The 24,029-nt window shown below is 36.5% G+C and overlaps 1 pseudogene; it reads left to right on the forward strand.

Annotated features, from left to right (window-relative positions):
- The first annotated feature begins 8,514 nt into the window (after positions 1-8,514).
- Positions 8,515-23,565, forward strand: LOC138313189 (uncharacterized; annotated as a pseudogene).
- Positions 23,566-24,029: the final 464 nt, after the last annotated feature.

A 24,029-nucleotide genomic window follows, 5' to 3' on the forward strand; every position in this document is an offset into this window, starting at 1 on the left:
CATTTGGGTACACTGACGTTAGTATACATGTACGTTCGTAGTGTGTAGGTCAACAAAGGTGCACCTACGGAAACCAGCTTCGTGTACCATGAAGTAAAAGTCAAGGGCAGGAGATAAAACTCTATCCGATATTATTTATTAACAACACATGGATTGCGAAGGGTAAAACAATATCACAATATAACATATACTAATTCTCTCAAAGCTTCCACACGTTTCACCATAACTTAAGTATGAGTACGAATATACTATTACATGTATGTATAAACCCAAGGGAACGGTTAGAGTATTACAGATACATCAATCTACACCTACAGTATAAACTACCACGCTACCCTCTAATTGTTACCAATTAATGAAAACATTAGCTCCTAACAAATCACCAACTCAGGTCATCCTCTCAACTCATCAAACATTTAGTTGTGGTCTAGAGGAAAGAAGTAGAGGAGTGAGGCTACCAGCACAAAAGGACTTTTATAGGACTGAGGAAAGCACTCACGTTGAACTACACCTATTTACACCCAGTGTAGACATATGGCAAACGTTCCGTGCATAAAAGCAAAATGGAATATGCCTATTGATCTGGGCCTATTGCCTATAGAAACAATTCAACAATGAAATTACGTAATCCAAAATTATTGGCCATTAATGGCTATTATCGTACAAACGGAAGGAGAAAAACGCGTCTTACATCCGTTAAAAACACAAGAAAATATCAACATGACAAGCTACCGAAGGAATAATATAGCAAAAAATGCCGAATTATCAATCTCACAACCAATCTAGGCAATGAGATTTCAACTAGGGTATGCCACACAATAACCAGCTGACCCATAAATTAACCCAACCCACCGTTGTAAAACATGAGTTCTAACACTAAAAAATCCATTCGGCTACACCAGTAATGACGACCATCTATATTAAGCAACTTTCTATCAGGCGAGATTACTGACAAACTAATCAAAAATTTTCAGTTCCAGGGGGTACTTCTTACTGTTGTTATCTCTCTCACATCCTCTATACTCCAGGGGATACTATCACTGTATTATGTCCACATCTTTTATTTCCCACATTTTTTTTTGTGTGTGTGTGGGGGTGTGTGGGGCCCCCCCCCCCCCCCCCCCCCCCGGCGTTCCTACAGGGGTTACTATCACTGTCCATTCTATTCCATCCTTGATACTCCAGGGGTTATTTCCCCTGGTTGTTATATATCCTTATTCATCGGACAAGCGAGCTAAGAATGCCAGCTCTGAAAGATACAAGCCTAAAGTTTATATGTATATAAGTCGTACATATGAATTTTTGATTGTTTCTAAGTCGCAATATCATTTCGATGATTAAGACGATGGAAAAATCCTGTTATAAATCATTTAGAGACAGGATAAATCGAAGTCCAATATGAGCGATAATGATTCGGGAAACTTGATAAAAATCAAAACTAATATTGAACATCGTAGGTGGGTCCCATAAATAAAAACTATTTTTAGGTCATCCTGACCCTATAGTCGACACGTTCATGTTTCGTCACGTTGTCCGTCCGCCGTGCGTTAACTTTCACATTTTGAAATTCTTCTCAAGTTCTAACCAGTGTGATTTGGCTGAAAACTTGCTGAAATGATCCTGACATGGTACCGACAAGTGTTCTGATTTTTCGGGTCGATCCGAAAATCCAAGATGATCGCCACAGCCGCCATCTTGAAAAAAACATTTTTGAACTTCTCTAGTTCTACCGGTGCGATTCGCGGCTGAAACTTGCATGACAATGATGCTGAACAAGGTCCGGACAAAGTGTTGTTATTTTTGGGTGATCCGAAATCCAAGATGGCCGCCACAGCCACCGTCTTGAAAATATATTTTGAACTTCTTCTCAAGTTCTACGGTGAGCGATTTCGCTGAAACTTGCATGAGATGATCCTGACATGGTCCACGACAATGTGTTGTTTAATCTCTGGTTGATCCAAATCGAAGATGGCCTGGTATGGACACAACATCTACTTTAATTCCTATATGATTATTGCCAAGGTAGTCAGATGGACGTTAAGGTCCCTTGGGCCTCTAGTTTGTGATGCTGTGAGCGGCACACATCCACTTCTGTGGAATTCTTGTTCTATTAGATATTGTAGTATCTTTCAACAAATGTCAATGGTGTATGTTAATTATAATAAAAAATCTTAGTCAATCAGAAACATGCCCCATTGCAGAATTGCCGCGTGTGTGTACGTAAAGTCCACAAAAGAATATTGACTCTGTGGAAAGTATAGTGCTTAATATAACTATTCTAAATTATATTAAATTCCAGAGGATGTGGAATTGGCCTAGCCATGTCGATCATCTTGTGCAATGCTGGTATAGATTTACTTACCTTTACTGCTAGCAATTTTTTCCCGTAGCAAACTCCAACCACACTGACTAATCATGATCATGAGAACCCTGTCGGTGTTTTGCTTCATTGATTGTATATATAGACGATAGGAAAAGTGACATTATATTGTGATTTGTTACTGTATATATAGTTTGTTATAATATTCGCTGGTGGTTATGGATTTCACTACTTCACGGTTTCATCTAACGTCGCGAAATTTGTATTAATGTTTATTTTCTCTGTTGTAGGGAATGGAACACTTTCCATGGCTACAAAGTTTAATTTATAAAAAAGAATCTTTCGCGAATACAAGTCTCAAACAGTAATTCAGAGAAAAATTTGCACCCGTGAGTTTTAACAACTATATAACGGAGTAGTTATTCTGTTACTGGTATCTTTATACTCTTTAGTTGTGTTTTATAAACTATCATTGTTGGAGTCCATAGCTTACTGAAAAAAATATCTGATTAAATTACTATTGAAACTATTGACAGTTTGGCGTTCTATCAGCGATTGTTTTTGGCTTATTGAATTTGCCATCGATTGATCGATTTGAGAGGCTACAATCACAATATATCGATTCGTGTGAAGTAGTGTAACACCCCTAACACGCTGACTCATACTTGTAAAAGTGGAAAAGCGGATGGATAAAGTGTGTTTCGGTTGGATAAAGTGTGTTTCGGGGTGGATTAAATATGCTAAATAGATAAAAACAAACATGGCCTATTAGATGTTAATGCATATCTCAACCCTCGTAAAATGAAAATTGGCGTTGAACACTCTGCAAGGTCTAGTGCCTGGCCAGCAAAAATTTTTCACTTAACAAGGGATTAATAGAATTTTTATTACCTTATAAGACTTATTCCCTCATATATAGACACCATCCCGATTATCGCACAATGAATAGATAACCTTCACTACGTACACGCCACGCGACAAACAATAAAAGATAAAGAAAAGGAAGCAAAATGAGCCATAAATCAATGCTTGTTAATTAACACATATTTCCATAAAGAATTTTGCATTTGTTAGGGATATTGGAACTTCATATATGAGGCCATACATTCCTAAAGATGGCCTAATGCCATATTTGTCGTTCATTTACTTCAATTTAAAATCAGATCTTGGACTGCCACTCTGATATATTCAACGTTTACTGAAATGCACCCTCGATAGTCCAGGGGTTACTTGCACTGTTGTTATATCCACCCGTGGTCTATCTCATAGTAAAACTAAAGGGAGCAAGGAGGAAGAGAAACTGATCAATCACAGGCCTACAGGTAATTTTTTTGAGGAATTCAGTGAGAGCGCCGTCCAACTTCAAAGTCACACATGTCAGCCACAGTGATTAGGTTTCGGTTAATTCCGATTACTTTCATCTCACGACCAAACTACCTGGTCGTAAAGTTGTCAAATACCGTGTCTTTCAAGCTTATGCTTTTGAAAACTACACAAGATTATGACAACCACACAACATATATATATACAAGAATAAAAACCCTAAATGATACATATTGTTTATGCATCTTTTAACATAATTATCCTTTTTGGATGTATCGTCTCTTTGTTCCACTATATACTTTTTGCTCATGGCTTGCATTGTGCTAAGAAGGTGATGGTGTCGGCACTTTTTTGGGAGCCTTCCCCCTGTGAGAAATACTTAAATCTGGGACAAGTTGTTCCAATAGGTAATTAAGCTATTCACAGTTTATGCAGACATTTTTCAAATCAAGATCAAATAAATTCTGGGCCCAGTTTTCCAAACATTCCTTACCTTTAAGCCGAATGAAAGGAATTGTAAGTTAAGAGATTTTTTCAAACTTCAAGTAATGTTCGTAGAAACTGGATCCACGCGTAACTACTAAATTTTGAAAACATTTTATAAGAATCTAACGAATACTCCGTTAATCTCACTTACTTGACTGAGTTTCGTGAAGACCACCAATTTTTAGCTGCTCATGAAAAACGAAAAATTTCACTATATCACGTGATTAAGCTAACTATGCTTTGTACATCCAGGCCTGGTGTGATATTCCGTGTCCAGGCAGCTTTACTTTCACACATAGAAACTCGATATTTAAACCGGGGGGGGCTGGTATCTGAAAATCTGAAACTTGCAAAACTCTGTAAAAACCTCTAAATTTGCTTACTAAATCATCTGAATATTCGTGGTTTAATATGACAAACCGATGATGTCTAAAAATCGTCATTATCAACGCACGATTTATGTTTAATATTATCCTAAAAATGGAAGCAACGAAGCTGCTTAGTACATGTCCAAATACGTCCCAGTAATTCTGAACACAAAAGGTGGATATTTGGGTTTTTCACAAAGTAAATTTAAAGACATGTCACACAGCGGCCTTGAAAAACGGTCGGTATTTCGTAGTTTCCATGGACAGAGGAGATGTGTCCGTGGCGCAGCTGTATCGTTGTTGACGTCGTCTACAAAATTACCACAAATCTTATACTTAAAGCGATGTGGTTTTCTTTTTCTTTTCAACTAACTGCATCGACACACATTTATACATATCAATGAATAACGGGGGGTTTTTTAATGAACTTTGATTTTATTGGTAATAAAGGCGGAAAAGGGCATCATAACACAATTTTACTCAGTTTTCGTTTCTCCAAAACACCACGATCACGGCTAGTAAAGCGTAAAATTTACCGAGTGTGGTCGTTTCTAAAACTGATACAAATCAATCGCAATAAACATACGCCACAATTAATTGATCCTGATTCACATGAAGGGTTTTTATTAGTCAAATGACATTTAATGATCTTGACAATGCTTTACTTGTGTTTGATAATTACGATGTGGTACACACGTCATAATATGCCTTGTAACAATATGTATCGCATAAACCAGAGAACCACGAGGTTCAATTTTAATAGTAATCTTGAGCGCACAAAGTGTACGTCAATTTCAAGTACTTGAAATACTATATATATTTGTTTTATTGGCTTAATCACACAAATGCTATAGCTCAGCTATAATGACGCTTTCCACTTAATACAGAGAAACTGAAACACTTCCGTAATTCTGTCCACAAGTGTTTTTCTATTACTTTTTGACAACTATAGCGATTTAGGGGACCATTTTATCAGCCAATTAGGAAATATTGATTATTGATATAAAAAATCAACACATTCGCACAGTGTCCAACTGAAAAAGTTGAATAAAACTTTTTTAGCTTTGATTGAGCGAACACATCATAAAAATAAATAAGCGCTCTTTTAAACCTGCCGGTTCAATTGTAAAATAATAAAAACGACGTCAGCACCAAACGTCTCTCCAGACGGAACGCGTTAAGTAACGTCAGTTTTGACACATGTCACAATTAAATCTACGTTATAGCTATACTCGGATTTACTCACAACATTTACTCAACTTTTGAGCACCCACTTTTTACTAATAGTTTTCTCGAACCCCAAAATCTTGCGTTGTTCCACTACAAGGTTACATGTTTCTTCGTCTACAACAATCATTTCACTTGTAAAAGAGATCTATGAGTATGTATACAAAATTGCCACGCGCGTGATGCATGCTGGAAAATGTCCTTTGAGGACATGCATCATATCTGGTGCGACCTAACGGTGTAGTTTGCCAGTGAACATTTATTCAATTATAACGTAAAATTATTTTTTGATTATCCGAATGTAAGTGGCCTTGAAGAAGAAGATAAACCTGAGAAGTCTGGAAGTTGAAAAACTAGAAATGTGTTAAATTATGTTAAAACTCTAGAGAAAGACTGCGAACGAAAAAAAGAGTATATTTTTAGCAGTCCAATGCATAACACTGGGATCTGAGATATAGTTACAGTTATTACATACATATCATATTATTCCTAGACACACCAGAGTTGTCCACACTCCTTTTTTAGAATGTGTAGGAGTATAGATAAAAATCAGGAATTTCATTCTCTTCTGGGTGGCGTACTTATTACTGAGTACTAGCTTGCTACATGTAGATATAACGAATTATAATCCTGTATTTTATTCTAGATTAAATGACCCTCATCATGGGACATTATAGTTAGCGTCCAAATTTGGAGTATACATTGTGTCACGACTTGCGTACGTTTCTCAAGACACCCTGCCCCGATTTCAATATACAGTTCAGGCAACGCACATTTAATAATGAGCGGTGATTAGAAAATCAGGTTCCTGCAATAAAATTGAAAGGAATAATTTATTACACTATATCGGTCCCTATTAGTGCACTGTTAATATCTTATCCACAATCTCCACGCACAGAAGGCGACCGCAGATGATATTAGCTACGGTAATGATCTCCGATTCGGTTCACCATAACACCACGTCCGGTTCAATCGCAGTTGGGGTGCTCTTGTGCCGATGCCGCTAGGATGCTTCCACGATATCTGCTATATTAGTAAATAGTGAACATAGTCATGTAGCGAAATTTGACGTTGAAGACACGCCTGCAAGGACATGACGTCACACTTTACGCCTGCAAGGACATGACGTCACAATACGTCCACACAATGATTACCTACCAGCAAGGGCAGATAACTCTGTAATATACAAATCCAGAATAACTAAAATAAAAAAAAATGGGAGTAATTTGCAAATTTGAGCCCATAAAAGAAATCATTTCTTCTTCAATTCATTTCATTTGTAAAATCCTTTAGGTGTCATCCCACTAAGACATAAGATATGCTATATTTATATATCTATTTTAGGTTTATAGGTATAAATATCGACGAACGTCTAGAAATTTTACCATGACTTATCGAAGTATATTAGATATGCTCTGATTTTTCACTATTTTCATTTCCTAATACATGGTCACGTAGCATTCATTTTTAGAAACGCCGAGTCAATAGTCCTTTGTGAACTTCATTGCCCAAACACGTTCTTCAGGGTGCCGTTCTTTGACCAACACTTTTTTTATAATTAATATGCACGTTAGAGATTGTTTTTGACATTGTTTAAAGAAACGACTTATATAAAATAGGACCTTTGTTTCGGTTCATATGGTGTTTATATCGCCCTTGTAGAATTTAAAATAATGACATATTATACGCGGATGATATAATACCATATCGACCTCAACAAAGGTCGATAATTGATATGTACACACCGGTTTACAGTGTAAATCTGTATATACTTGTAATTCCCACATAAACGGGAGGAAAACTGGAGATTTTTCAGACATTTTTGGACCTGCACTATAGTCATTTTTTTTCAAATTGGAAACTTTGATCTTTTGCTCGAATTTTCGGGAGTTGCCAGTCCAATGCGGAAAACTTGACACACAAAGTCGCCAATAGCACCAGTCAACGATAGATACATGTATAAACACAAGTCTGAAATCTTCACAAAGACTGTCATCATCAAACTTTCACAAAGTCAAGCGTCAGTAAAGACTTCGTAAAGCATGTTGGACGCGTAAAAAATCATTTTCTGTATTTGCATGTTACAGAGTTATCTGGCCTTGCAGGTAGGTATATTGATTATGACGTCATGTATTTGCAAGCGTAGCGTCATAAGTTTTCAGAGAAAGCTACGTGAATAAAGTCTGTGATATACAAAGATGGAATAGAGAAAGAAAGATCAGCGTAAGGTGTAAGATTGCAATACATTGAACTCATGTCACCATCGCACTAAATGGAAGCTTTTAAAGGGTTCAGTAAAACGATACAGATATACAAAATACCATAACCCACAGATGTTACACGAACAGAGAGGTATAAAAATTAGTTACAGTTTATACTTAGTTGAACCTATCCATGTTTACACAATAATTAGCTATATTGTACACATAAATGTAGTTATGTCAGATTGTACACAGGGATATGAGAATACATTACAGTAAATATATATATATATTGACCTTTTCACGTATGCACAAAGATACAATAATTTTGGTCCTGTTCTTGCTGCCAAGTTTGCTGAATATCTTATCAGTACAGTTGTATGCGTAATGAGGAGGTATTCAGTACAATGTTCAGTTTGAAAAATGATGTGTTGTATAGATTTGATTATGTCATATAGTACAGAGGAATATGAGAATTAGTAACAGTTTATATAATAGTTGTAACATATTCCAGGGGTGAATATAATGACAGTGGTATTAACTCGTGGAGTATCGAGGATACGGGGGATGTGTAATTTACTCAAAATTTGCTGGCTGGCTGTTCGTATTTACAGTCATTACGTCATTGGAAAACCCAACTGTTTCTATAAATATAGCACACGTCACATGTGTAAAGGAAAACCCGTGTCTAACAAAGTTGAAGCTATTTAAAATTGACCAGAACAGCCTGTGTATAAACCTCGAAACTCAGATATCCACAACCGGGAGATACTGACTCTTGGTGTCCTATATAGCTAGTGTTTGATTTCAACGATTAACATAAAAGGTAAGTGACATTAATATTATTTTGAAATCCATTCATATCTTGCGTCTCTGTCTTTTAATTAGGGTTGTTTCGCATTGTGAAAATAAGAGGAACCTGGGGGATGTGGAGGCTCTCGGCACCCCTGGGTCGTAAGAATGTGGGGATATGAGAAATAAGAGGGACCCGGGGATGTGGAGGCTTTCGGTACCTCTAGGGCCGTAAGAATGTGGGGATATGAGAAATAAGAGGGACCCGGGGATGTGGAGGCTTTCGGTGCCCCTGGGGCCGTAAGAAGGTGGGGATATGAGAAATAAGAGGGACCCGGGGATGTGGAGGCTTTCGATACCCCTGGGATCGTAAGAAGGTGGGGATATGAGAAATAAGAGGGACCCGGGGATGTGGAGGCTTTCGGTACCCCTGGGATCGTAAGAAGGTGGGGATAGGAGAAATAAGAGGGACCCGGGGATGTGGAGGCTTTCGGTACCTCTAGGGCCGTAAGAAGGTGGGGATATGAGAAATAAGAGGGACCCGGGGATGTGGAGGCTTTCGGTGCCCCTGGGGCCGTAAGAAGGTGGGGATATGAGAAATAAGAGGGACCCGGGGATGTGGAGGCTTTCGATACCCCTGGGATCGTAAGAAGGTGGGGATAGGAGAAATAAGAGGGACCCGGGGATGTGGAGGCTTTCGGTACCCTTGGGATCGTAAGAAGGTGGGGATAGGAGAAATAAGAGGGACCCGGGGATGTGGAGGCTTTCGGTACCCCCGGGATCGTAAGAAGGTGGAAATAGGAGACATGGTGGTAGGTCATACTAAGTAGCGCAAAACTGATCACAAATCCAAACGACAGGCGGCTATCTTAGATTTTGATGATGTGATAATTTCTGTTCGAGTTACCTCCCTTGGATAACGTTTGGTAATCTAAGTGATGAATTAATTTGCCAAAGTGGTAACATGTACACTACAATTCACCACCCGTCAACAATGCTTGGTACCGATATTTCTAAAACTACTGAAAGGATCTTATTAAAAAAATATTGTGAAAACTTGTGTTGCAAATGGACATTTTCATAGTCAGTTCATCCTCGATACTCAAGGGGTTCCGATCACTTACGATCTCTACACCCCTGGACTATCTCATAGTAAAACTGGAGGCAACAGAACAGAACAGGTAATTTAGTCGTTTGATGTACATCAAAAGAGCTGTATAACGGTACACTGTGGTTGACTGTGTGGCTTTGATATTGGGCGTCACTCTCTCTGTAGTCTTTAAAGGAATTTTTTCCACTAAGCTGCCTTCAATTTCACTATGAGATAGTCCATGAGTGTAGAGATAGTAAGTGATCGGAACCCCTGGAGTATCGAGGATGGTAAACGTCTGAAGAATGGCACACAAACACTTATACCAGTCATCCTAAGACCAAGTTTAGTCCTCATACTGTTGCTAAGGTAATTAAATGTAAAGTCATATACACATGTACAGTGATTCCATCTGCTCAATATGGTTGTGATTTATTGCAATTGTCTAGAAAAGAGTTGACGAAATTAGAGAGAGTCCAAAATTATATTCCAAAAAAATGAAAAAGTTCTTGGTGTGAAAAGTTATATTTGTAGTTTATATGTTTGTCAAATAATACAACATCTGTCGTTTGAAAGATCAACATTGGTTTTAGGTTGACTTCGTCGTATCGGTCATTATTTACTCTGTCAAGATAGACTTTAATTATATCACGCTAGTGTAGTCCCCAACTGTTTGTACAGTAGCACCATCTGGCGCGGATGATCTTTAAATCTTATCATCCAGAAGCCGTTAAAAGTATGTAAACAAGCTGTAAGATTACTGTTGGATACTCCATTTGATGCACCATCTTAGAAATGTTTAATAAAATGGCTACCAATGAGTATTTAAAACTCAAAAGAGGTCTTATAATGCTTACATTATCTATGTAGTTCCAGTAAATCTCTGTAATCAATTTAATACGTTTACCAACACATTTACCAGACCAACATTAAACAACGAACACACTGACAAAGTACTGAAACATCGTATTGTATTCTAAACACTATCTGTTCAAGGAAGAAAAATTCGGAATAACTTACTTGTAGAAGTAAAACCGTCTCATTCCTTCACAAATACCAAACACAATATGATTGATATCTTCAGGAAGGCTGTTTAGACCGTTTTCATAAAACGTTTTTATTTCTAATACTATTAGTATTGTACCTCCTAGGGAATTCTTTGTTCGGTATTGTTTTATTTTCGCTGTGTTAGAGTATAGACACTAGACAGACAAAAATTGTTTATCTAAATTAGACTACGAGTCTTTTGCTGAAAACCATGAGAGGTAAACAATCCATTTATTGTAACATTGCGTGATAATTTTATTTTATTTGTACTGAACGTTTTTAGATCAACAATTATGTCTTGTATTGATAGCTGTAACAGTGATAATTCTGGCATTACTAACAAATGATCCTTTGGGAGATTAGATATACTGAACAGGAAATAAATATTATTATTATTGTTATATACTTATGTGTGTTATCGTCTGTAAACTGTCCTTTAAAATGTTTGTGGTTTAAGTGTCGAGTAATGTACATGTACAGCAAAGGGTAAACGTGCGTGTATATAATTCATTTTAAGGAAGTACGTCACTGGAAAACCCCACGGTCTCCGGTCCACAGCTTAAGTCATACGGGAATACAATCTCTCCCAGAGTGCATTGCGGTTACCCTTCATTTATCTCTGTCAACGGCTCACGCACTACCAATCTAGTGACCTCGAGGTCAAGTTATTTTTACATGTTCCAACATGGCGGCCCCCATACACACTCCGAAGAAAGAAACAATTATAGGAGATTTCAGAAAAGATGGCGATGACGTCACACAAAGGTACATCCGGGCGCTCAAAGGTACAACTCTGTATATCTGTACACATTAACATGGTGGGAACACGGCCGCTTCGATGTTTGTTTACATTTTATTGTAATAAATAGTACGACAATCCGAGAATTGTTGCTTTATCTTAATTTCAAAAGGTGTAAATAAAATATGTAACAATGATATATAGATATAAACATATGGTATTCATATATTTTACGATGTTTATACTCCATTTTCGACCGCCACGAGGAAAATCACGGTCGCCATTATGTATAAACATTGACAGAATATTGCAAATATCAGCTTGAAATTACAAATTAAATTCCAAGTTCCGCAAACATCGTACTGAAATTTTAATAAGCGATTACTGTTTTCTTAGTCTTACTTTGTAAAACACCGTAAGATGTGTGATTATCACCAAATTAAAGTTTGCTTTCGTAGATCACCCAAGCGCACGGCAGCCATTACGTACAGTACTGCCGAGATCTCGAATTTCGTCCTTTTTCAGAGTCACAAAATTACGTATTCTAGATAATTTTTTCGTCGGAAATTTTGGATTTTAGCTCATAACATACAAATTAGTCAGTTTATAGTTACTTTTTATCGTATTTTCAAACAAAACTTTTAGTATTTTAGGATTTTCGTAGCCGTGCGCAATGTGTCCTGGTCGGCATTTACAGTATTACGATCTGTATTCATAAATCTAAATGTAATCTATCTAACATGTATTCAAATTATTTTAAAGTAATATCACTTCAATTTGAGACTTCACTTAGCAGCCCATGGAATAAAAGCGACTGATATTAAAAAAATAAACTCTAAAGCATTAAAACTGAACGATTTTACCATTTTATTTTTCGAGATATCGGCAGCCATACGTTTACGTAAACATGTACATTGCGTAGATCTGCATATTTAAGTGTAACACAGTGGTTTATATAGCATTCCTTTAAAGCAAGATATACATGGAAAAGAACGAAATATATATCTTTTACAGGTACTTATAGAGATATGTGTTGGTAATTACATATTTATATTATTAAATTCCCAACTATTGGCTGTGGCCTGAGGTGATCTACCATGCACGAGCGGCAGTGGTCTGGCAGTGGTTCACATTTCATTATGTTTGATAGTAGTGTGAACAGCTTTTTTCATGTATAACAGAAACGTAACACAATAAAATCAATTATCTATTCATAACTTTTTCACAACATGGATTTCTTTCTGTGAAGAAAAAACGGTGACGGCCCGACCCCGCTTGGCAAGCTGGCTTCAACGCTAAATCTACACAAATATATTTTGCAATAAACAATTGTAAATACAAAAATATAAATGTCTGTAACCTCGGAAACAATAAGAAACAATTTCAAAATCGGAATTTGAAAGTATGAATGTGTTTACTTTTGTCAAAGTATCGATTGTGTAGCAGGGATGTACGTATCTGTTATTGTTTTTATTAGTCGCCATACTGTGTTTGTACCTTTGAGGACCCGGATGTAAACTTTCTGTGACGTCACGCCATCTTTTCTGAAATCTCCTATTGGTTGTTTCATTTGCCATAGGTCGGCTCTGACTATCACTTTTTCACTTTCGGGTAGAAAATGTGCTTCTTTATTTGGAAATTTATCCTCGCTTATTTCAAATGAGACAGTGTACAACTGCATTTCACAGGCCTCCGTATGTAGAAGCTGCTTCACACGTTTAGAAAAGACGTTAGAATTCGTAAAAGAGGTAAAGGAAGGAGCAGAGCGTTATGCCAGGGGTAACATATCATCTAAACGTCTGGCATTAACCCCGATCACCCCGAAATCAAATCCTAACAACTCTGACGTGAGCGTGACAACAACCCGTTCAAGGTAATTAGTTTATAGCCTATATACAGCCTATATATACAGCATCTATAGTACAGTATCCTTGATAATCGGGTGCAGATTCATTACTTTGATGACCTATTCTAGCTACATCATTATGTATTGGATAACACTGAACCGTATGAAATAATGTGATAAGTTTTAGATACAGGTAACTCAGTTTAGAGTGCTCATTATATATTTAAGTCTGTATTTAAATGTTTAATAACATATGCTGATTTTTTTCTTATCTCATCATAGAAAATTCAAGAAACTGAATTTCGCACAGACAGATGACTCAGGATCTGCTAAAGAACACAGGTATGTAATTTATATACATGTATGTATGTAAACATATCGAGTTTATAAATCCAATTGGACAAATACTTGTTAGTTCCTATTCATCCTCGATACTCCAGGGCTTCCGATCACTTACGATCTCTACACCCCTGGACTATCTCGTAGTGAAATTGAAGGCAGCTCAGCGGAAAACATTTGACCAATCACAGGCTAGCAAGATTTCCCTTGAAGACTACAGAGAGAGCGACGCCTACCATCAAAGTCACACAGTCAACCACAGTGTACCGTTATACGGCTCTTTTGATGTACACCAAATGACTAAATTACCTGTTCTATTCTGTTGCCTCCAGTTTTACTATGAGATAGTCCAGGGGTGTATAGATCGTAAGTGATCGGAAGCCCTGGAGTATCGAGGATGGTTCCTATTATGCTATATACATAAATATATATATACACAATGTACACGTGTATATATAAGGTCAAATAGTAATAGCAACAGTACAGACAAGAAGATTGTCGAATTTTCGAGATATATGTATACCAACACTGCACCATTGAAACATTCCTTTTTAGGGATGCTGATATGTGCTGCAGTGGTATAACTGGCTAGCTGAAAGTATTTCGGGCAAGCCGATTGTATGTCGTACATTGTAGATGATATGAGTTTGAGTCTCTGTCAGGGCACGAGTACTAAAAATGTCTTCCTTCAATATTTATGTTACTGCGTGGACTGGTATATACGGTATATATAGATTGTATGTCATAAATAACTACATGGATAGTTTATTCATGAATGTCTTTTAAAAAACTATTTATTGTTGTATTAAACCTATAAAAGGGTTGCAATAATTTCTTTCCCTTATATTGCAGGACATTCCAAAGCCTGGAACACAATGTACCTGACAAAATACAGGATCCTATTTCTCTCACTAGTACTGCCAATGAACATGGGTATGTGTTTCAGTCAGGAATTGGTTATTAAAAATCACTGTCTGGGCAGGGATCACATAGTGTGAAATTTATAGGTGACACTAAACATGGTGTGTTCAATAAATATAATATAGTATTTTCAAAATCAATGTATTAGCAAAGCCCATAAACTTCTGAAGGAAAATTTGGTGCAGACTGCATACATTGCATGTATTTCCCATGGTATCTACAATCTGTATATTTTCATGGAGATAGTAGTCACAGGTGTATGTTACCTGTTTATTGCACGAATAATTACCTGGTAATTAACAAAATCACATTATTACATGGCCTTAACAACAGATATCATACAAAATTAACGTCCTAAAAATTCCTTTGACAGTGAATGTATAAGATAAGGTAATATAAAATGAATATGTAATTAAAATACCATGCTTATATAACTTGTACTTGCAGGGCTTGAACTAGTGACCTCCCTACTTTTACATATTAATGTGTATAACTGATTTACTTTATTAGTTATGCTGCCTGTTCAACATCATTGGAAGAAGACACGACAAGTGATATTCTGTCCCATGTCAAAGAAAGTTTTGAAAATCTGTGTTGTTCTGAAGTTGACCCCGCTATCGGAAAACTGAGACACCAGGCCTCTTCGCTTACATCAAGGACAACTCTGTTTTCCTCTGTGTTATACAAATACAGGAACATAGTGGACTTTCACAACAATGCGAACAGGTTGTTGTGTTTGATAGTAGAAGAGATGAGAAACAGGTATATTAATTATGTGTGTATGATGTATCAACTGAAATCTCCTGAGTTACATAAGGACAGATAATGTAGAATTTATTGAATGATACAAAAAAACAAGAGGCCCAAAGGGCCTTAACGGTCATCTGACTACCTTGACAATAGTAAAATTAAATATATATGGTGTCACTTTGTCAGGATCAAGTCAGGATCATTTTCAATTTCTTTTAACAAATTTTATTTCAAACAAGAGGCCCAAGGGCCTTTAGATATAGGAAATTAATTAGATATATAGTGTCATGGTAGTCATCTTCGATTTGGGATCAACCAGAGATGTAACAATACTTTGTCGGGACCATGTCAGGATCATTTCATGCAAGTTTCAGCCAAATCGCACCGGTAGAACTTGAAGAGAAGTTCAAAATGTGTTTTCAAGATGGCGGCTGAGACGGCCATCTTGGATTGCGGATTGACCCGAAAAATAACAACACTTTGTCGGGACCATGTCAGGATCATTTCATGCAAGTTTCAGCCAAATTACACCAGTAGAACTTCAAAGAAGAAGTTCAAAATGTGTTTTCAAGATGGAGACTGTGGCTGCCATCTTGGATTTCAGATCGACCCGAAAAATAACAACACTTTGTCGGGACCATGTCAGGATCATTTCATGCAAGTTTCAGCAAAATCCCACAGGTAGAACTTGAGAAGAAGTTCAAAATGTGTTTTCAAGATGGCGGCTGTGGCGGCCATCTTGGATTTCTGATTGACCCAAAAAATAACAACACTTTGTCGGGACCATGTCAGGATCATTTCATGCAAGTTTCAGCCAAATCGCACCGGTAGAACTTGAGAAGAAGTTCAAAATGTGTTTTCAAGATGGCGGCTGTGGCGGCCATCTTGGATTTCAGGTCGACCTGAAAAATAACAACACTTTGTCGGGACCATGTCAGGATCATTTCATGCAAGTTTCAGCCAAATCCCTTCGGTAGAACTTGAGAAGAAGTTCAAAATGTGTTTTCAAGATGGCGGCTGAGACGGCCATCTTGGATTGCGGATTGACCCGAAAAATAACAACACTTTGTCGGGACCATGTCAAGATCATTTCATGCAAGTTTCAGCCAAATCGTACCGTTAGAACTTGAGAAGAAGTTCAAAATGTGTTTTCAAGATGGCGGCTGTGGCTGCCATCTTGGATTTCAGATCGACCCGAAAAATAACAACACTTTGTCGGGACCATGTCAGGATCATTTCATGCAAGTTTCAGCCAAATTGCACCGGTAGAACTTGAGAAGAAGTTCAAAATGTGTTTTCAAGATGGCGGCTGTGCGGCCATCTTGGATTCGGATCGACCCGAAAAATAACACACTTTGTCGGGACCATGTCAGGATCATTTCATGCAAGTTTCAGCCAAATCGCACCGGTAGAACTTGAGAAGAAGTTCAAAATGTGTTTTCAAGATGGCGGCTGTGGCGGCCATCTTGGATTTCGGATCAACCCGAAAAATAACAACACTTTGTCAGGACCATCTCAGGATCATTTCAGGTAAGTTTCAGTCAAATCGCACCGGTAGAACTTGAGAAGAAGTTCAAAATGTGTTTTCAAGATGGCAGCTGTGGCGGCCATCTTGGATTTCGGATCAACCCGAAAAATAACAACACTTTGTCGGGACCATCTCAGGATCATTTCAGGTAAGTTTCAGCTCAATCCCACTGGTCAAACTTGAGAAGAAGTTCAAAATGTGAAAAGTTAACGCACGGCGGACGGCGCACGGCGCACGGCGAAACACGACGACGGACGAAACATGATGACTATAGGTCATCCTGACCCTTCGGGTCAGATGACCTAAAAAATCAATTACAAAATCTTGATGATTAAGTTGTTTTTCAGTGAAAGTATTGAAAGTAGAACCATTCATTGATGGAAACGTTTCATTCTTATCTTGTTCAATTTAGGCCATACAAAAAAATATTTGTGTTTCCGGTAACCCGACCGACCCTGTAAAATCAGTGCCTACTCAAAAACTTTTTATCAGTTTTGTCCTCAAGCAAACAAATAACAACCTAAATTTTGTTTGGTTTTGCACAAAATCAGGAATTTTGGTACAAATTCCCTTAGAATGAAATCCATTGTTTATATAAGGTTATATAAAGTCTATTTCAGTTTTTCACTACAAGAAAACTGGGATGAAGAGAAAAAAAATTTCAAACAAAAAAGAAAAAAAAATCTCTTCCTACCACTCCTTCATTTTCAAAGGGTGTTACCGGAAGCAAAAATGTTTTTTTTATTTGGCCTTACAACACACATAACTTCTATTAAAGGGTACCCCATCTGTTTGATGCCATGCTCTGCGTGACAATTCCTGACAGTGGTGTGGTAGATAAAGATGTGATTCCATGTCTTGCTGCTGCGTACTCAATTCTATTGAAGCACAAGTATAATAATCTAAGTGCTTTTCATCGCCTCTCAACAGCAATTACTATAAAGGGTGGTATTAATGAAAGGGTAATTGAGCATTTTATAAGCTTGTGTTTGTTGGTGAAAACACATTTCTTATAACTCTAGGACATGGCTGCATTTCTATTTCACCAAATGACCAGTGACCTTTTGCAATGGCATTTGTCCGAGAGAATTTCACTGTAATTAAGGATATAACATGAAAATGAAATATCATTATAAATCCTTCCTTTTTATCTCCATTTTTTTTTCAACAAAATCATTCCATAACCACATTTAGCCATGTCCAGAAAACTATGAAAGTGTTTAAACACCCGAAGAGTTTTGTTCTACGTTTCAAGTTAAATCTAGATAGTTGAATAGATAGTTACTGTAGATAGTTTAGATAGTTGAATGCTGTTATCCAAGTTATGTTGTTGTTATTTTTTGTTAAGTGTTGCTGTTTGGTTTCAGTTGTTGCTGTTTGCTTTGTTACTGGAGGAAATAACAAATGGTATGTGAATAGAATATTGAAAATGTAGGTACTTTTGATATGTATACATTATATACATTTTATGTTTATTTGTCATGAATAATGACAATTTAAATGAAACTAAACTAATTTTTATATACATTCGTAACGATACAAATACATATATAATAGGTTTGAAATCTATTTATAAAGTAACAATATGCATTACTTTATGATTTTAATCATGATTAAAATTAAAGGGGAAAAAATCCAATAGATAAACATGCAAAAATAAGACAAACAGAAAGTACAAATTGGTAGTACATCTAACTATATTTGTAATACAGTATAACTTGTCTAAACCGGATGTGAACGGGACCAGTCTATTTGTTCGGTTTATACAGGTGTCCGGTTTACAAAGGATAGAACCTTATCACAATATGTTCACATGGAAATCATCAGAAGATTTTTTTTATTACAGCACTAACAATTATTCTCACATATGTACATGGTAGAACACAGAATTCCATCCTACGTTTTCTGAGGTGTACATGTACGATCCATTTCTCTGTGTGTGCTACATTCAAATGAACTCTCAGAAGTTATGTGTATGTTTTATTGTTAGAATTGGTCACCCTGAAAAGTATTCACGAATACAATGTACATGTAACAAAACCGTTGAATGAAAAGTGAAAAGTTGTCACTATCTAGCCCTTAGTATACCGGTACAGGTAAATCCCCTAAGCCACCTCATGATCAGTCCCATGTTGTGAAAACATTGCTGTCGGTTTGCCCAAGTTAATTTTACAAAGAAAGATATAGTAACATTACCTAGACAGTTCCGGTTTTCAGAGTAGACAGGTTCCGGATTATGCAGGTTTTGGGTAAAATAGTTTATTAAGAAATTTGCCGGGACCAAACAAATTAATCGGTATAGACAAGTTTCCAGTTTATACAGGGTTCGGTTTAGACAAGTTATACTGTAGGACAAAGAAAAACAAATTCCAAATGAATGTGAAATGATTTGATAATAAAATAATAACATTAAATGCTCCTTGCTTTACTAATGTCAATTTTCCTTCTTTGAAATGTTTTATGTAGGGTCAAACAAGACTCAATCAAATGGGGTTGGTACTATCTCATGAGAGGAGATTGAAATTCCAAGACAGTGTGAACGAATCATCAAACAAACTACTTGTGGACCATCTTAAGAAGAATCCGTTGATCAAGATCACAGGTAAATAGTCTTTTATTTATATGTGAATTGTATGGTCCAGGGGACAATTAAAGTTTTCTGTTAGTCTGTAGTCTACATAAAGAATAAACGTTTGACAACTTCACTAAAATAAAAAAAAAAAAACCTTCCTTCTCAAGATCCCAGTCAGGTAAAACCAAATACTCTTCATAGATGGCCTGAAGAGGTATCAGAAAGTGTCAGCTTGACAACTTGAAATATTTCAAGACATAGTTGACTGCTTAGGGCAATTGAACTCTTGTTAATTTAATATTATTTGCAGGTGACAACTTGGATATATACGTGAAGACATCACAGATAAACACGGAAAGGAGGAACCAAGATCTGCATCTGTTCACATCCAACATTATCTTCAGCCGTCTTGCTAGAATCGATATGGACAACAAGCCTCCATGTACTGATGTCAACAATATTGGTGCAGAAAAATTTTTACTATCGGATGATCAGAAGGATCAGCTGTTAGATGCCTATGGAATTTTGGTGGGTCGGATAATGTGTCGTCTCCCAGCATTAACTTTCATGAAGCCCCACATCCCATCCCACATACCTCATCAGAATGCTAAAAAGATGTCAGAAAAGTCCACAGTACTGCCATTGCCAATACAGTTCAAGAATGAATCAAAGCATGAAGACTGTCTTGGAATTATGGACAGCTATGAATACACCCTAGTCAAGTTGTATACAGATGCTTTTGGTAGGTAAATTAGGTGATGACAGTGTACAAGAATATATTAAACATGAATCCTGTTAATTATGATATCATTTTTCTGACTGGAATTATTTCTGTATGCTTTACAGAAATAAAAGTTCACATCATATGGGCATACAGGTCAATAACCAATATCGTTATCTGAACATTTCCTTATTAAATGTGGTTTCTATTGTGTAGACTGGCAAAACAAGTGCATAATATGTACCTCTAAAAGTCTTTCCTTTAATAGTTTCATTCAATATAATGAATATATGAAAATCAATTTCAGGTTTCAGTTAAGATTTTGATTTCTTCTTACAGGAAATACAGACATTCTGAGACAAGTAAAAGTTCCTATTGGAGGAGACCAATTGACCCGAGTTCGTTTGCAAGAATCTAAAAATCTTCGAACACTCTCAGTTAGCCCAGAACGAAGATTTGATGACCTTCATCCCATTGTGTTTGAAATGTGGCACAACAAACAAGATTTCTTAGAGGTAAAACAAATGCTTTCTTATTCAGAGAATACAAATCTGTAGATCTATGTTTCAGCAAACGTTTAAAGTCAGTTTAAGTCTGATCAACAATTATGTTTAATTCACCGTCATTAAGAAAATCAATCATTGTAGCTAATGTATTTTCTTGTATCTCTCAGTAATGGTAATCGTGACCCACCAACCCCCATTCTACAACCAATTAGAATATATATCATAATCCCTCACATAATGAAATCCTCATTTTTCTATTTTTACAGAAATGCTTCAAAACACTGTACAAACCAGAAAACTCCCCAGGAACACTTCATCATTTTAAGACCATTTTACACCGCTCTGATGTGAATGGAAAAGTGAAAGGAAGATTCAAACCACACCACAATCTTCTCATCGCTGTTGGAGAAGGCCTCCTCACAGAACAGATATAAGAATTTTTCAATATGGAAGATGGACACTGTGATCCGCAGCATAGCCTTTTAGGTGACTTTGCAAAGCAAAAACTTCCAGAAAAGAAGAACATTGTCAACAAAATCTTAAGGGAATTCCTTTGCCATTATGGGTATGGAAATGTAGGGGATTGTAAAGGTGCATCTACAGTTAAACACTACAAAGTATCCAGCGTCACTGCAGACGGAAAATTCATATTACAGGAGGTTCAGGATACAGAGGATGAGCTTCAAAACTACAGCCAGAATTTATGCCACTGGGCCCAAACTTGATGGAGTTAGACGATACAGCAAAAGAAGGTGATCTTGCAAGATTGTTACTTAACTGTAGATACTCGGTACCTTTCTTTTATTCCCATTCACCATTGAGTAAATACCTGGTCGAAAACATTGATTATCTTCTCAAAACTGAATACCTGCTCTCGCCTCTTCAGCGTTGTAGAGTGCTTGAAGGCTCATTTGTGAATATACATGGAGGGGTTGGACGAAATGTTGAAAGCGATTTAGTACAAGAACATTCAGTATGTAACCAGAAAAGTTTAATCAAAACTCTGTGTGCCAACAAAAGTAAGGCAGCGATACGTCGTGTCACTGGGGCTGCAGATATGATTGCAGATCTTTGCGAGCAATTTGACAAAAGTGTTGGTGTAAAGTCCAAGTCTAGTAGACATTCAAAGTGTGTGTCTCCTAAAGATTTGGAAACCATTGAGAAAACCCTCAGGAAACTTCGTCCATTCAAACACACTCCAGGGAGAAAGTGTCCAGGATTTAAGAACATTAAACCATCACCCCTTCTTCCAGAAAAAGTGCCATTAATGAAGGCAAAGATTAACACAACTATTAAAAGACTTACAAGAGGACTAACAGTTCCAGCAGAAGAGTTCGATGACAATCTCATTCGGGAATTCGATGAAGAATTTCTTCCTGCAGTATAAGTCAATACCTGTGATTGACAATGCTTTAGAATTTATCTGTATTAGAACATTTATTTTCATTTCTTGAATACATGTACACTTCCAGAATTATTTAAGACTGGTGGTTCTAATAAATGAACATCTGATGGTAAATAATGTCACACTGGAATTGATTAAGAAATCATGACAAAATTGTGATGTAGATGGATGGAGATAAAGAAGGATGAAGGCATATGGAGATAGATAGACGAATGGATGATGTCATAATGTATATGTTAAAAAAACCCAGATTTGACAGTGCAAAAAGTATGCAAGACTTTCATTTCCATGTGCAGATTTTGCATCAATTGGGTCTCCCATTTTTGCATACATGTAAATATTTATAAACAATTTTCTTTTCCTTACTCTCATTATTGCTACTTGACCACATCTACTTATATAAATTTTCAAAAAGGTTAACATGTCATTGTCTTGTAATTTTTATTAGCCCACCATCATCAGATTCAAATGGCTTTTCGTCTGTGGTCCGTCCTTCTGATAACATTTCTTGTTACCTCTATTTCTTAGAAAGGACTGAAGGATCTTTCTCAAATTTCATATGTAGGTTTACCTAGGGCCTTATATTTAGTTGTGCATATTGTATTTTGGGACCAATCAGTCAACAAGATGGCCGCCAGGCCACCATCTTGGATTTTGAGTTAAAGTTTGTTACAGCTATTTCTCAGAAAGTACTGAAGGGATCTTTCTCAAATTTCATATGTAGGTTCACCTAGGGCCCTAGTTGTGCATATTGTATTTTGGGACCAATCAGTCAACAAGATGGCCGCCAGGCCACCATCTTGGATTTTGATAGTTAAAGTTTGTTATATATCTTAGAAAGTACGTATACTGAAATGATCTTTCTCAAATTTTATATGTAAAAATATGAAGTTAACTTTGAAAAGCAGAGAAAAGATCCCTCTTTCCATTGTGAGACTTAGATCATTCATTGGTGGGTGCCAAGATCCCTCTGGGATCTCTTGTTGAAAACTTATGTACCTAATGCACAACACCGGTTTACATTTAGTGTCATTATAAATGGTGATCATAATAAGAACAACTTGTAAAACTAATATGTTGGAAGTATTTTTTTTGATATTATGTAATGACATTCCAGTACTGAAAATGTAGTTACCAATTTCTGAAACATCAACTGTGCCACTCTTTCCTTGAATTCACTTATACAAGGTAATTACTTCCTGTACTATGATCTACAGCAAGAACAAATTTAAATTTCAAAATTTTCATATAGTTCAGCAATCTCTTTTTTTTAAAGTCCATCCTTTCTGGTAATCAATTTTCACATAGGTGTGACTGTCAATGAAATGAAGTCTGTAATCATCAGAACACCTGTACATTCATAAGTTTTTTTTTGTTTTTTTTTTTCAAGGAAAAAAAAGAGATTTTTATTACTTATAAGAGGGAAATGATACAATAAGTTGCCCTCACACAGGAGGGGATCCATTCAACTCGCAACTTTTATACATATTTAAATTCAAAAGACACATTATAAAATTTGCAGGGTTCAAGCAGAAGAAAAAATAAGTAAAAGCAAGAAAACTTGAAACTTCATAAAATTTCAGGCCTATTTTTAATTGAGGCATTTTAAGCTGTAAAGTTTCAGATGGTCTGAGATAGAGTTCATGGTAAAGTAAACAAATGTTAATTTTTGGACTATAATGGAACTAATTGTCATTCAAAATGGTTTGTATAAATATGAAATGTCCTGACTTAAATTACCTTTTCTTGACTTCTTGAACCCTGTTTTAAGAAGCACATGAATACCGGTATGTTTGTTTGTACAATACAGTCGTGTAGAATATTAAATATGAACAAACACATGGACAC

This window comes from Argopecten irradians, unplaced genomic scaffold (assembly GCF_041381155.1).
Source record: "Argopecten irradians isolate NY unplaced genomic scaffold, Ai_NY scaffold_0609, whole genome shotgun sequence".
Taxonomy (NCBI): Eukaryota; Metazoa; Mollusca; class Bivalvia; order Pectinida; family Pectinidae; genus Argopecten; species Argopecten irradians.